Raw genomic sequence first — 6,000 nt, 5'->3', positions numbered from 1 at the left:
CACACTGTGACCGCAGCCAGTGCCACTGAATGGGATACAAACGGTTCAAATGACACATATCATGTCACGTATATTTTATCACCATAAACACACACACACACACACGACCATATCAACAAATACATTAAAACGTCTGTGGATAAACAGTGATTGCCAGGGTGGGTTAAAGGGAAACCCCCCAACAATAAACTGCTTAAAAGAGACACATTGTATTTTTAAAAAACAGCCTTATTGAGGTAGAAATGACATAAAATAAACTGCACATATTTGAAGCCTACAATTTGACAGTTTTATCTGTGAAGCCATCACCACAATCGAGAGAATGAACATATCTGTCTCCCCCAAAAGTGTCCTCGTACCCCTGGTGACCCCTCCCTCCAGCCCATTCCTCCCCACCCACCTCTGGGCAGCCACTGATTGGCTTTCTGTCACGAGAGATAAGTTTGCAGTTCCTAGAATTGTATATAAATGCAGTCATGCTGTGTGTCTGCTTTTCTTGTCCGGCTCCTTTCACTCCATGTGGTTATTCTGAGTCCAATAGTGCATTCCTTCTTATTACTAAGTAGTCTTTCATTGTATGAACACACAATTTGTTTCTCCAGTCACCTGGATGGTCATTTGGGTTGTTTCCCCCGGCTGGCCCTTATGAATCGAGCTGCCATGAACATTCGTCTACAAGTCTTTGTATGGACATGTGAATTCATTTCTCTTGGGTAAATCCTAGGAGTGGAGTAGTTGTATCATAGTATAAGTGGATGATAACACTTTAACACACTGTCAAACCATTTTCCAAAGTGGCTGAACCATGTGACATTCTCACCAGCAGTGGACAAGAGTTCCAGTTTCTCTATAATTGATATGGAAAGACAAAGGGCCTAGAATACGACAATCTTGAAGAACAACAAACTGGAGGGCTCCGTGCTGATGGAGAGAGATGGATGTGACAGAACAGAGGCTAGAAACAGGCCTGTGTGAAGACAGCCAGCAGATTTATGACAAAGTCCCCGCTTTGATTCTGTGGGGCAAGATAATCTTTTGGCTAACTGGTATGGGATATCTTTCTTTTTTTTTGTGAGGAAGATCCGCCCTGAGCTAACATCTGTTGCCAATCTTCCTCTTTTTGCTTGAGGAAGATTGGCCCTGAGCTAACATCTGTGCCAGTCTTCCTCTATTTTGTACGTGGCACAAGCCACAGCGTGGCTTGATGAGTGGTGTGTAGGTCCACCCCTGGGATCCGAATCTGTGAATCCTGGGCTGCTGAAGAGGAGTGCGCAAACTTAACCACTACGCCACCAGGCCAGCCCCTAACTGGTATGGGATAAATTGGGTGTCCATGCGGGAAAACAGGACATATTGCCACCTATCTACCACCAGAAACAAAAATCAACTTGAGATGTAGCATAGACCTAAATATGAAAGGTAAAGTAATGAAGTGTCTAGAAGTCAAAAGAGAATATCTTCATGACCTTGGGATAGGCAAAAATCTCTTAAACAGAATGTAGAAAGCATTAACCAGAACAGAAAAGATTGATAAATTGGACTTCATTAAAATGAAGAACTGTTACTCAAGAGACATGATTAAGAAAGTGAAAAGGTAAACTCTAGAGGGGCGGAAGGTGTTTCTGGTACACATGTCACCCAGGGCACGGCTCATGAGTAGACACAGAATTACTCCATATTAGCAAGAATGACAACCTAATTATGCAATGTGCAAAAGACTTGAATACGCCTTTCATGGGAGAGGATGTACGGACGGCCAATAAGCAAGTGAACTGATGCTCAACATCATTAGTCATCAGGGAAATGCAGATTAAAATCACAAGGAGGGGGCCAGCCTGGTGGCGTAGTGCTTAAGTTTGCGTGCTCCGCTTCAGCAGCCCAGGGTTCACCAGTTTGGATCCCGGGCATGGACCTACACACCACTCATCAAGCCATGCTGATGTGACGTCCCACATGGAGCAACTAGAAGGATGTACAACTATGACATATGGCTGTCTACTGGGGCTTTGTGGAGAAAAAAGGAAAAAAGGAGGAAGACTGGCAACAGATGTTAGCTCAGGGCCAATCTTCCTCAAAAAAAACAGCATAAAACCACAAGGAGCTACCATCTCACACCTGTTAGAATGACTATAATTAAAACCCGCTGGGCTGGCCCCGTGGCTTGGTGGTTAAGTGTGCCGCTCCGCTGCTGGCGGCCCGGGTTCGGATCCCGGGCGTGCACTGACGCACCACTTATCCGGCCATTCTGGGGCCGTGTCCCACATACAGCAGCTGGAAAGATGTGCAGCTATGACATACAACTATCTACTGGGGCTTTGGGGGAAAAAATAAATAAATAAAATCTTTAAAAAAAAAAAAAACCTGCTGACCATACCAAGGGTTGCTGAGGATGTGGAGCAACTGGAACTCTCAGACACTGCCGGGGGGAGGTAATTTGGTACAGCCCCTCTGGAAAATGTCTGGCACGATCTACTAAAGCTGACCGTATGCAGTCCTATTTATGCCTGTGCTGCTTTTGTGCTGTGTCAATCTAGCTACGCTGAAACCACATTTCCCAGAATCCCCTTCCTGGTGTGATGCTTGGGATTTGGCACGTGGGAGGGAAGTTATAGGCATTTTTATGCTATGAAGGCTGGCGTAGGGCCAGGTGCCTTTCTGGCCAGGGCAGCAGCCAGCAGCAGCAATTCCAGTCACTCCAAATTCCAGGCCAGATTTGTGTGCAATTTCATGGTGAAAGGTGCCTGCTTGTCCCACAAGCCACCTGCATCATCAGCGTTTGGATACAGTGAGACAGATGTGGGCTCTACTTGGTTTTGCTCCCCCGCAAACGGCTGTCTCTCCTTTCCAGAGGTCAGCGCTGCTAACCTGAGGCCCAACACCAGCTGCAGAAGCAACAGCCTCACTTGGACCAGCCAGGTCTAATCCCATCTGTATGGATTATTCTCTTACCAGTAGAGGTTCTGCTTCTCAGACTGAACCCTGAGACAACACCTGAGGGAAATGACGGCATACAGCGCCAAGATCGGCACTAAAATGTTCACAGCAGCTTTCTTCATACCAGCCCCAAACTGACGACAGCCCAGCCAGCCCTCAGGGTAGAAGGGACAAAACACTGCATGTTCATGAGAGAGCACTACATGGGGGGGGAACCCAACAAGATACTGCTACTTGCAACAACATGGCCGTCCTTCAAAACGATGCCATTTACGTAAAGTTCAAGAACACGCAGGGCTGGCCCGGTGGCTTAGCGGTTAAGTGCGCGTGCTCCGCTACTGGCGGCCCAGGGTTCGGATCCCGGGTGCGCACCGATGCACCGCTTCTCCGGCCATGCTGAGGCCATGTCCCACATACAGCAACTAGAAGGATGTCCAACTATGACATACAACTATCTAGTGGGGCTTTGGGTAAGGAAAAAAAGGAGGAGAATTGGCAGTAGATGTTAGCTCAGAGCCAGTCTTCCTCAGCAAAATGAGGAGGATTAGCACGGATGTTAGCTCAGGGCTGATCTCCCTCACAAAAAAAAAAAAAAGAACACACAAAACGAATCTATGTGGTGGAAGACAGGATAGTGCTTCTCTTGTGTGAGGGACCTTTCCAGGATGACAGAAATGCCCTTGTGCTGGTTTTAAAGACGTCCACGAATTCTTTGGCACTCCTCCCATCCAAAGCTGGACTGTAACTCCTTTCCCCTTGAGTACGGCCTGGCCTTAGTGACTTGAGGAGGGTGCAACAGAAGCCAGGCCATCAAAGGCGACACAGCTCCACCAGGCTTGCTGTCTAGACACTCACCCTTAGAAGCCAGCCCCCATGCTGGGAAGAAGCCAGCCCCCATGCTGGGAAGAAGCCACAGGGCCACAAGGAAGAGGTATGTTTAGGTGTCCTAGCCCTGGCAGAGTCCTCAGTTGACAGCCAGTATCAACTGCCAGACATGTGCGGGAGCTCCAGATGGTTCCAGCTCCCAGCCTTTTGGCCAGCCCAGCCGCCTCCAAGTGGAGCAGTGAGCTCCTGTCCTGTCTGAGCCCTGCCCAGATTGCAGGTTCACGGGCGAAAGACATGTGGTCACCATGTCAGCCCCTAAATTTCGGGGTGGTTTGGCACCGAGCAACAGATAACTGGAGCAGACTTATGTCTCGGTCTAAGAGGTGGCTATCACATGGCTGTATACACCCATATGGTCATTGAGCTGTACACGTACAGTTTGTGTACTTTTCTGCCTTTAAGTTATACCCCCCAACAAAGTCCATTAAGAAAGCCTAACTTCCAAGCCGGCCCAGTGGTGTAGCGGTTAAGTTCGTGTGCTCCGCTTCGGTGGCCCAGGGTTCACAGGTTCAGATCCCGGGCGTGGACCTATGCATCACTTGTCAAGCAATGCTGTGGTGGCGTCCCATATAAAGTAGAGGAAGATGGGCACAGATGTTAGCCCAGGGCCAGTCTTCCTCAGCAAAAAGAGGAGGATTGGCAATGGATGTTAGCTCAGGGCTAATCTGCATCACACACACACACAAAAAAAGAAAGCCTAACTTCTGAGGGTCTGGCTTGGGCAGCTGTGGTATGGTGGTAGTGCCACACACTGAGATGGGAAGCTTGTGGCGACTGGGAATCCAAAGGTCCATTTTGTCACATAAGCTGACAGTGTCCGTGAGACATCAAAGAGATATGTCCGGTAGGCAGTTGGAAGTGTGGGTGAAAAGCTCAGAGGAGAGTTCATTTTTGGCGATGTCATTTGATCAACAGATCATGGTTAGAGCCATGAGAATCAGTGAGGTCACCACAGGAGTTGAGTGGAGGTAGCGAAGAGGGCCCGGGGTCCACCGTGAGGGTCTTGCTCCTTGTAGAGACTGGGTAGAGGAGACAGAGAGGACAGTGTAGCAGAGGTCGCCAGGAGAGGACAGTGGGAGGGGGTGTGGGCACCAAGAACCCACAAGATGAAGTCAGAAAGTGGCCACTGGATTCAGCAACATGATCATTGGTGTCCTTGACACCACTTGGTAGAGTGGTGGGGTAGGAGCCAGCTTAGAAGGAGTTGAAGAGGCAATGGGAAGAAGTGAGAAAATAGACAATTACTTTGAGAAGTTTAGCTCTAAAGAGGAATAGAGCATCGGGGTTGTGATTGGAGAGAGGTGTTGGTCCAAGGAGTTCTTTAAGGATGGAAGCTACTAGGACATATTTGATGAAGATAGATCCAGGAGCAAGGAAGAAACTGATCATGCAGGAGAAAGATAGGTGCCCTTAGGAGTGAAGAATTCCTCAGAAAAGAAGGGAAACTTGTGATTCTGGCGATGATGGAATAACTAATACCAGGATAGCCCTCTGCATGTAAAGAACTAGAAAACTAGGCAAAATATTTGAAACAATTATTTTGATATTGGACAAGAGGCAGTGCAGGACTGTGATCAGAAGGAAAACAAATGTGGTGACCCCTACAAGCAGCCTGGATTTCTGCCTTTGTGCCTATGAGGCACTTTCCAGATCATGGTGCAAGAAGGGGGCTCCTGAACAGAACCAGTGGTCACAGTTATTAGAGCTAACAAGCCAATAGTGGAGAAAAAATAGAATACCAGAAACATTTGATTAATCCCAAAGAAGTCAGGAACAGAGGAAAAAAGGAACAAAGAACAGATGGGACAACAGAAAACAAATAGCCCAACCATTAAATGTAAATGGATTAAACAGACCAATTAAAAAGCAGAGATGATCAGACTGGTTAAAAAAGTAAGACCAAACCATATGCTGTCTATAAGTGCACTTTAAATATAAACACACCGATAAGCTAAAAGAAAAGAACAGAAAAAGTTCTACCATGAAACAAACTAAGCATAAGGAAGTTGGAGTGGCTATCTTCATACCAGACAAAGCGGACATCAAAAGAAGGAATATTACTAGAGATAAAGAGGGGCATTTCATGATAACAAAAGGTTCAATTTATCAAGAACACATAACAATCCTAAATGTGTATGCACCCAAGGAGAGCTTCAAAATGGATGCAGCAAAATCTGACAG

Source organism: Ceratotherium simum, chromosome X (assembly GCF_057802395.1).
Source record: "Ceratotherium simum simum isolate JZ-2026a chromosome X, ASM5780239v1, whole genome shotgun sequence".
NCBI classification, from domain to species: Eukaryota; Metazoa; Chordata; class Mammalia; order Perissodactyla; family Rhinocerotidae; genus Ceratotherium; species Ceratotherium simum.
Note: the sequence above shows the minus strand (reverse complement) of the source record.